Source organism: Nicotiana attenuata, unplaced genomic scaffold, assembly GCF_001879085.1.
Source record: "Nicotiana attenuata strain UT unplaced genomic scaffold, NIATTr2, whole genome shotgun sequence".
NCBI lineage: Eukaryota > Viridiplantae > Streptophyta > Magnoliopsida > Solanales > Solanaceae > Nicotiana > Nicotiana attenuata.
In genome coordinates this window covers 1-6,865 of record NW_017674046.1, presented here as the reverse complement: position 1 = coordinate 6,865, position 6,865 = coordinate 1, and positions in this window count along the sequence as shown.

The window sequence follows — 6,865 nt, the reverse complement described above, 5'->3', positions numbered from 1 at the left end:
AAACATATTTTCCAACTTTATTTTGAAAAAATATGTATATAATTCCCAAGTTTTGGGATTTTGGCCCAAATTCAGCTCAATAGCTGATTTTGGAATTTGAAATTTTTGATTTGGGATTTGGCCAAAATATGAGCAAAATTTATGGCCAAACATGAGTTTTGAAAATAAATCTCAAATTTATTTTGATAAAACTTATGGCCAAACGGGGCCTATGCTTCGAGTAGGTTCTTTTACTACTGAGCCCTAGCCTACTCGTGTTACTGCAGTATGTTTACATGGTTGCTTCTTTTGCCAATATGTTTGGCCTTGCATGTTCATTCTTCTTCTCTACTTATATGGCGAAGTGCAGAATCATGATTCTTTCTTGATTGATCTTGATTTCCGCAAGTCATGACTAAGTGCAAATATTTTCTTATAAACGCCTGGTTTCACTCGTTTTGTTTAAATTGATTGATTCCCTTTATTTACTGTGATGTTTTACCTTTCTGAATCCTTTCCCAAAATTAAGTATATTTTGTACTTAGACTCAATTATTTACTCTATACTTTTTACTAGCTCTTATATGGTAAAATCAATCTTTCTCAAACTGATTCTCTTTCCTTAGTTATCCCTGTAGTATCCGTTTGGGCTGTAACTCCTTGATTAGGGGGAAGTGCTTGTATTAATTGATTCTGATTGTGATTATTTCCATATTTGTGTTAAACTTTTACTTGTTACCTTATTTTTCTACTCGTTTTTTTATCTATAAATACCCTAATGTTTTCATTAACAAGACACGAACAACTGATTACAAAATACACACTTACACATTAAAACTCTCTTTCTTTCTCTACTACTTATGCTACTGCTTTATCTGGCCGGCTGAAAGCCAAGGCTAGACCGTGGAATTCTGATTGCTTTACATTTCTTTTCCTACACTTTGCTTCTTCAACTGGTATGTCCCTAGTTTAAATTCTGAAACTCAAACCTATGTGTTCCCTTGTTGTCAATCACTGTCTCTTTCGCAATGACTTAATGACTCATGTTGTTGCACCTTTGTTTACCGCTTTACTCAGCATGCTTAAAATTCTGCCCTCTTTTGTTCAAATGTAATTAGTATGTTTACTTGTTCCTGTTTATGTCCTTCAACGAGCATGTCTGCTAATGTACTTGATTCATGACTAATTATGTGATTTAATTTGGACCCTCTGTGTCCCCAACCCCTATGTCCCTGGTTGAAACTCCTGAAACTGTATTACTATTTGAACCTGTTCTGCATGTGTTGTTGTTGCTCCTATCCCCTTTCCCTTTCAAAAAACTATTTTCACTAAGCAATCCTTCTGCTGTTTTTACAAACTTATTTCAAACATGCTGTTTTCAAGATTGTTTTCCAACTCTACTCCTTTGAGTCTATGTCAAGCACTTTCACTATACTCTTAGGTAATTAGGTTTTGCCCCTTTTGTGTGAGCCTTGCTTTGGGACCCTTGAGCTCCCTCTGAACTTGGATGCATGAAAGCTGGCCTTTTCCGCACTGCATTTACTCTGTCTTAGCCATAAAATCTGGGTGTGAGCACTGCCCAGGGCCCCTTGAGGTCCTTAGGGAACTCGGACACACCTAGATATGAGGGAAAGCTGGAACAATATTAGCATTTGAGGTGGTTCATTACGTAACACAGAGAGGAAGTCAGAATCACGCTTCCTATAGTTGTAACCTCTTATTTTTCATTTCTATTTATGTAATTTAATCACATGGTCTATAATAATTTGTAAATAAATACTGGGGTGGCTAGTGAAAAGGGATGAGAGAATATGCATGCTATAATGGTTAAAGGTAGAAAACATGTTATTAGGTTTATATTCCTAAACTGCGCAATAGAAACCATTCTTAGGGTTCATGTATGCATTTAGAAATCCTGCTCTTAGGAAATTCTGCAATCCTGCCATATGCATTTAGAAATCCTGTTCTACTGCATCATGGGTCTTATACATGCATAATAGATATCATGTTCTAGCATCCTGTTTGCATTTTGCTTAAAAACGCCTAGTTAATTATCAACTCATGAAAAAGGTAGTAAACTAATAATTTTCATACTGTGATGTTTTTCCAACAATCTCTGCAACTAGAACAGCATGCTCTTAGGGTAAAATAATCTCCAACTGTCTCAACAATTCTGAATAACTACTGCATATTGCTTTACGCCTAGGCAAACCTTAGGTAATACCCTTAATAAAACTGCAACTGCCTTTGTTCAGTTATCAACTGTTAAAATCAGTAAGCAAATCTGATTCGGACTTCTTTTCTGAGTCATGTGATAAATCTGGTTCTGATGTTATCACTCAAACACCCTGCTTTAAGATTTTAAATTCAGACCTTAATTGTGTATAAATCATGCTATCTATGTGCATTATCTGGGGAGGTATATTTGAACCTCCTATTCGTTTTCTGTGTTTTTTCCCCTTTAAATGCAGTCCTACCTGTTTTGTATGTTGCCTTAGTATTTTGCCTTTAAACCTGAGGGTCTGCCTAGAACCTCCTTCTTATAGGATAGGAGTCCTAACCTCCGGGACTGATAGGAAGGGACGGGTAACAGCATGCAATAAGAATCGAGACCAAACCTCACTTTAATTACCTTCACGGGTGGGAAAGGGTAGAATTGAATATGATGATCGGTGCGCTAACGCCACGCATAGCCCCTTTCTAAGGAGTGATTACCGGGCATTGTACTGATGTGATCCATATTACAGACAAACCTACGACCCCTCTGCACTCATAAGCATGCTTAGATTATAACTCTTTTCAAAACCTTGCTTTTATTGATCGCTTTTCAAATGCTTGTGTATTTCTACCTAAATCACCTGCTATGTGCTCCTTACTTATCTACTTGCTAATTGCAAAAAGTCACAAAAAACTGTCTGGCCGGGAACCACACTAGTGGATCCTGAGGGGTGCCTAACACCTTCCCCTTAGGATAATTTCAAGCCCTTATCCTATCTCTGGTTATCAAATGTAATTGTAGATGAACCTTGTAGGTGCCCTAACGCACCTTTAAAATCGCTAGGTGGCGACTCTTCAAAACGTAATACCCGATTCCCAAAAGGAAATGAGTCATTACACCTCCATGAATGTCGAAACCCGAATTCCTCTCCGCGGAGGGAAAATGGGGGCGCGACAGCATGGCTACTCTGCTGGGGATTTTTTTTTTTAGGCTTTTACCATTTCAGATTGTTCTTGTGAATTTGTACCCTCCCTTTATGTGCAATTACTTGTTTAATTTTTTAAGCATTTAATTTCTTCTTCAAAATGCAAAACTGACATATCTTTCTTGTTTCCTTCCTTTATTGCTGCTTTTAAATTGTAAAAACTGTTGTATTTATTGCTTTCTTAACGTGAAAATACATGTCAACATGCTTTTTAATTGTTGCATAATCATGCTCAACATCATACTCCACTCGTGCCAAACAAATACTATAGCAACGCTTAATGAGTGGTTGCGCTCTTCCTATATCATTACCCCCTAAATTTGGAAAGGCATATCTGTGGTAAAACTAGTCGATCAAAGGTGCAGTCGACAGTTTTGTGCCTTCCCCCTTGAGTTGTCCGCTCAAGGGTATCAATCTAAAACCCCATAGAAATCTTACTCTGTTAAAATGTGCATGCATCATGGTCAAACCTAGCCGGGTCAGTTATGTTGTCCACATAATAATCCTTTAAGATAGCCTTGTCCAAAGCCTACCAGGTTTCCCTGAAACCCAAACAGACATCATCACGTTCTGTGCATTTATTTGGAGGCTTAAATGCTTCATGCTAATTGTTGATATTAAATAGTCGAGTCTGGTGGGGGCAAGGGCCTAACCATATTTGTCTTGCAGAAATATGTGGCACGAGATCCCCAACTTCGGAATGGTTAACATACCCACGTTTTTGCTAGACTAGTGGAGGAATCTTCCATCGAATGACCATATCGATGAATGGAAAGAAAGGACTGTCAAGGCTAGCGAAAAGCTAGATTATCTGGAATATAGCCTGTTAGAATTAGAAGGAAAAGTGAGGAAAAGAGTCAACGACTGCCAGAACACTGAGGGAAACGAAGAAGGACATCTGGCAAAGGCACTCTTACTAACGAGCCTACGCGATCTGGAAGATTTGATCAACGAGAACATTCAACCTGAGGAAGGTCTGTCTGGGACCAAGTGGATAGGGGCTTATCTTTTCGCTTTATAAATGTAATAAGGCCAATGGATTAGTAACTTTTATTTCTTGTTTATTTAGTGTCAATTTGGGATTCGTCTTATTTTTATCAATAAAATGAGGCATTTAGCATTATAAGTTCTCCACATCAATCTATCGCTAGGCCTACCTCGGGCACAACGAGGCTCCCAAATTAGGACACGCTTTACATTCCTGCACTATGTGTTTAAATATTGCAATACTTTTTATGATCCTCACTGACTTGGTTACCTTTTGTTTTTGTTTTTATTATTCCCATCCCCAAAGGTTAGTTCGTGCACTCTGGCATCGTCATCTTATTCCACGAGATCCAAGGGCCCTCCACCCACTCCTCCTCATAGTCCTGTTAAAAGCAAGAACAAAGGCAAGATGGAAGATTTAAACAACATCAGGAAGGAGAACCCAACTGAACGGGTTGAGGCCACTGATGGCCATGGTATTCGGGTCCGTAACGAGAATGTGTCATAACTTGAGCCGAAGCTGTTGAAATTTTAGGAAGAGCTCGAACAGGTTCGGAATCTGGCAAGCCTGTCATTTTCCCTCAGCACCCCAAATGTCAACTTCCCCAACACTCAGAACCCTACACCTCCTCAAAACATCCCAAAACAACAGAAACATCCCGCTCCTCACTATCCCATTGCTCCACCAAAGAACCAGTGCAACACCTGCCATATCCTAAACAACCCTCCACTACTTATCCCAGAACCTCAAAACTCCACAAACGACCATTTCCACGCCCATACACCAGGTCACCATAACACCCCTATCTACGTGGAGACCATGCCACACTCCACCCAACCTATCTCAAGCACACCTGAGTCTGATGAAAAGGATCTGCTGATTAGGAACCTGGCTGAGGAGCTTAAGAAGTTGACTAACCGGATTCAGGGCGTCGAGGGAAGCAAATGAATTGAAGGGCTGAACTATGAGGATCTTTGCATACAGCCTGATGTCGAATTGCCCGAGGGGTACAAACCTCCTAAGTTCGAAATGTTTGATGGTACGGGTGATCCAAGGGTCTATCTGAGGACATATTGAGACAAGTTGGTTGGAGTAGGGAAAGACGAGAGAATCCACATGAAGCTGTTCATGAGAAGTTTGAAAGGAGATGCATTATCTTGGTACATCAGCCAAGATCCGAAGAAGTGGTCAAGCTGGGTAGGCATGGAATCCGAGTTTATGGAAGATTCAGGTTTAATACGGAGAATGCACCAGACGTGTTCTATATACAGAATCTGAAGAAGAAGCCCACAGAGATATTTCGCGAGTATGCTACTCGCTGGAGGTCCGAAGCTGCTAAGGTCAGACCTGCCTTAGAAGAGGAATGAACAAGTTCTTTGTCCGGGCTAAAGACCCATAGTTACTATGAATGGCTGATGATGATTGAGAACAACAAGTTCTCCGACATTATCAAATTGGAATGAAAGAATTGAAGAAGGTATCAAAAGCAGTATGGTTACAAACTTCAAGGCCTTGCAAGCTACAAATAAGGCCTTACAGTCCAGTGGTGTGTCCAAGAAGAGGGACGTAGAGGCCGTGATGGTTGCACAAAGGACCAAGTCTCCCCTCAAATACCAAACTTACCCAACATCTCCACTCATATATCAGCCAACTCCAAATTTCCAAGCACCCTCACCCCCGTACCAAGCTCTTCCACTAACTTATCAGTCATCTCCACCTCCTACATGTCAACCTGCTTCACCCAGATACTCCCAACTCGCTCATGTCTACCAAACCTATAATGCTCAACCATCCCATTATCAATCACCCCCTGCACGCCAAAACTTCCCTAGACCTCGACCAAATTTTGATCGCAGGCCTCTAAAACGGTATACAGCCATTGCCGAACCCATTGACCAGCTGTATGAGAGACTCAAAGCTGCTGGTTATGTCACCCCTATCTCTGCTGCAACCTCTGAGAATCCTTCTTAGTGGGTTAACCCAAACAAATCCCGTACATACCACTCCGGCATGAAGGGGCACACCATCGATGAATGTCGTTCCTTGAAAGACAAGATACAGTCTTTGATTGATAACAAGATCATTGTGGCAAAAGAACCCACTCCAAACGTCCGCGACTATCCTCTACCAGACCATAAGGGTGGAGGTATCCACATGATTGAAGTAGAAGATGACTGGGATCCCGAGGGATCAATCGGGTTGATCACAGAAGGTGATGACCCAAAAAAACCAACAATTACACTTAATCCAATCATAGTCCAGATTCAACCATCTGGGGATGCTGAGGTGAATATGTCTGTACCACTCGAGTTTGAAGCAACATCATCCGCAAAGACACCAGCACCAATTGAGGTTGAATTCGTGTCTCTGGCGAATACACCCACACCGTTTGAGGTTACAGTCTTGCCACCCAAGGCACACAGGGGTACGTTACGGGAGTGAGATAGCACGCATCCAGTGGCAATGTCAATCACGCCGCCATTCTATACAAATGATGTACCCTGGGACTATACAGCCGAGGCGAAAAGAAAAGGCAAGGTCAAGATTGAAGAAACTGTCGTAGCACAGGGTATGACAAGAACTGGTAGGGTCTATACCCCTGAACACCTAGGTGAATCAAGCAAGCAGGCCTCCAATCGGCCGCCCCTCATTGAGACAGGTCCGGATGACCTTTGGAGGAAGATACAGGCCAAGGA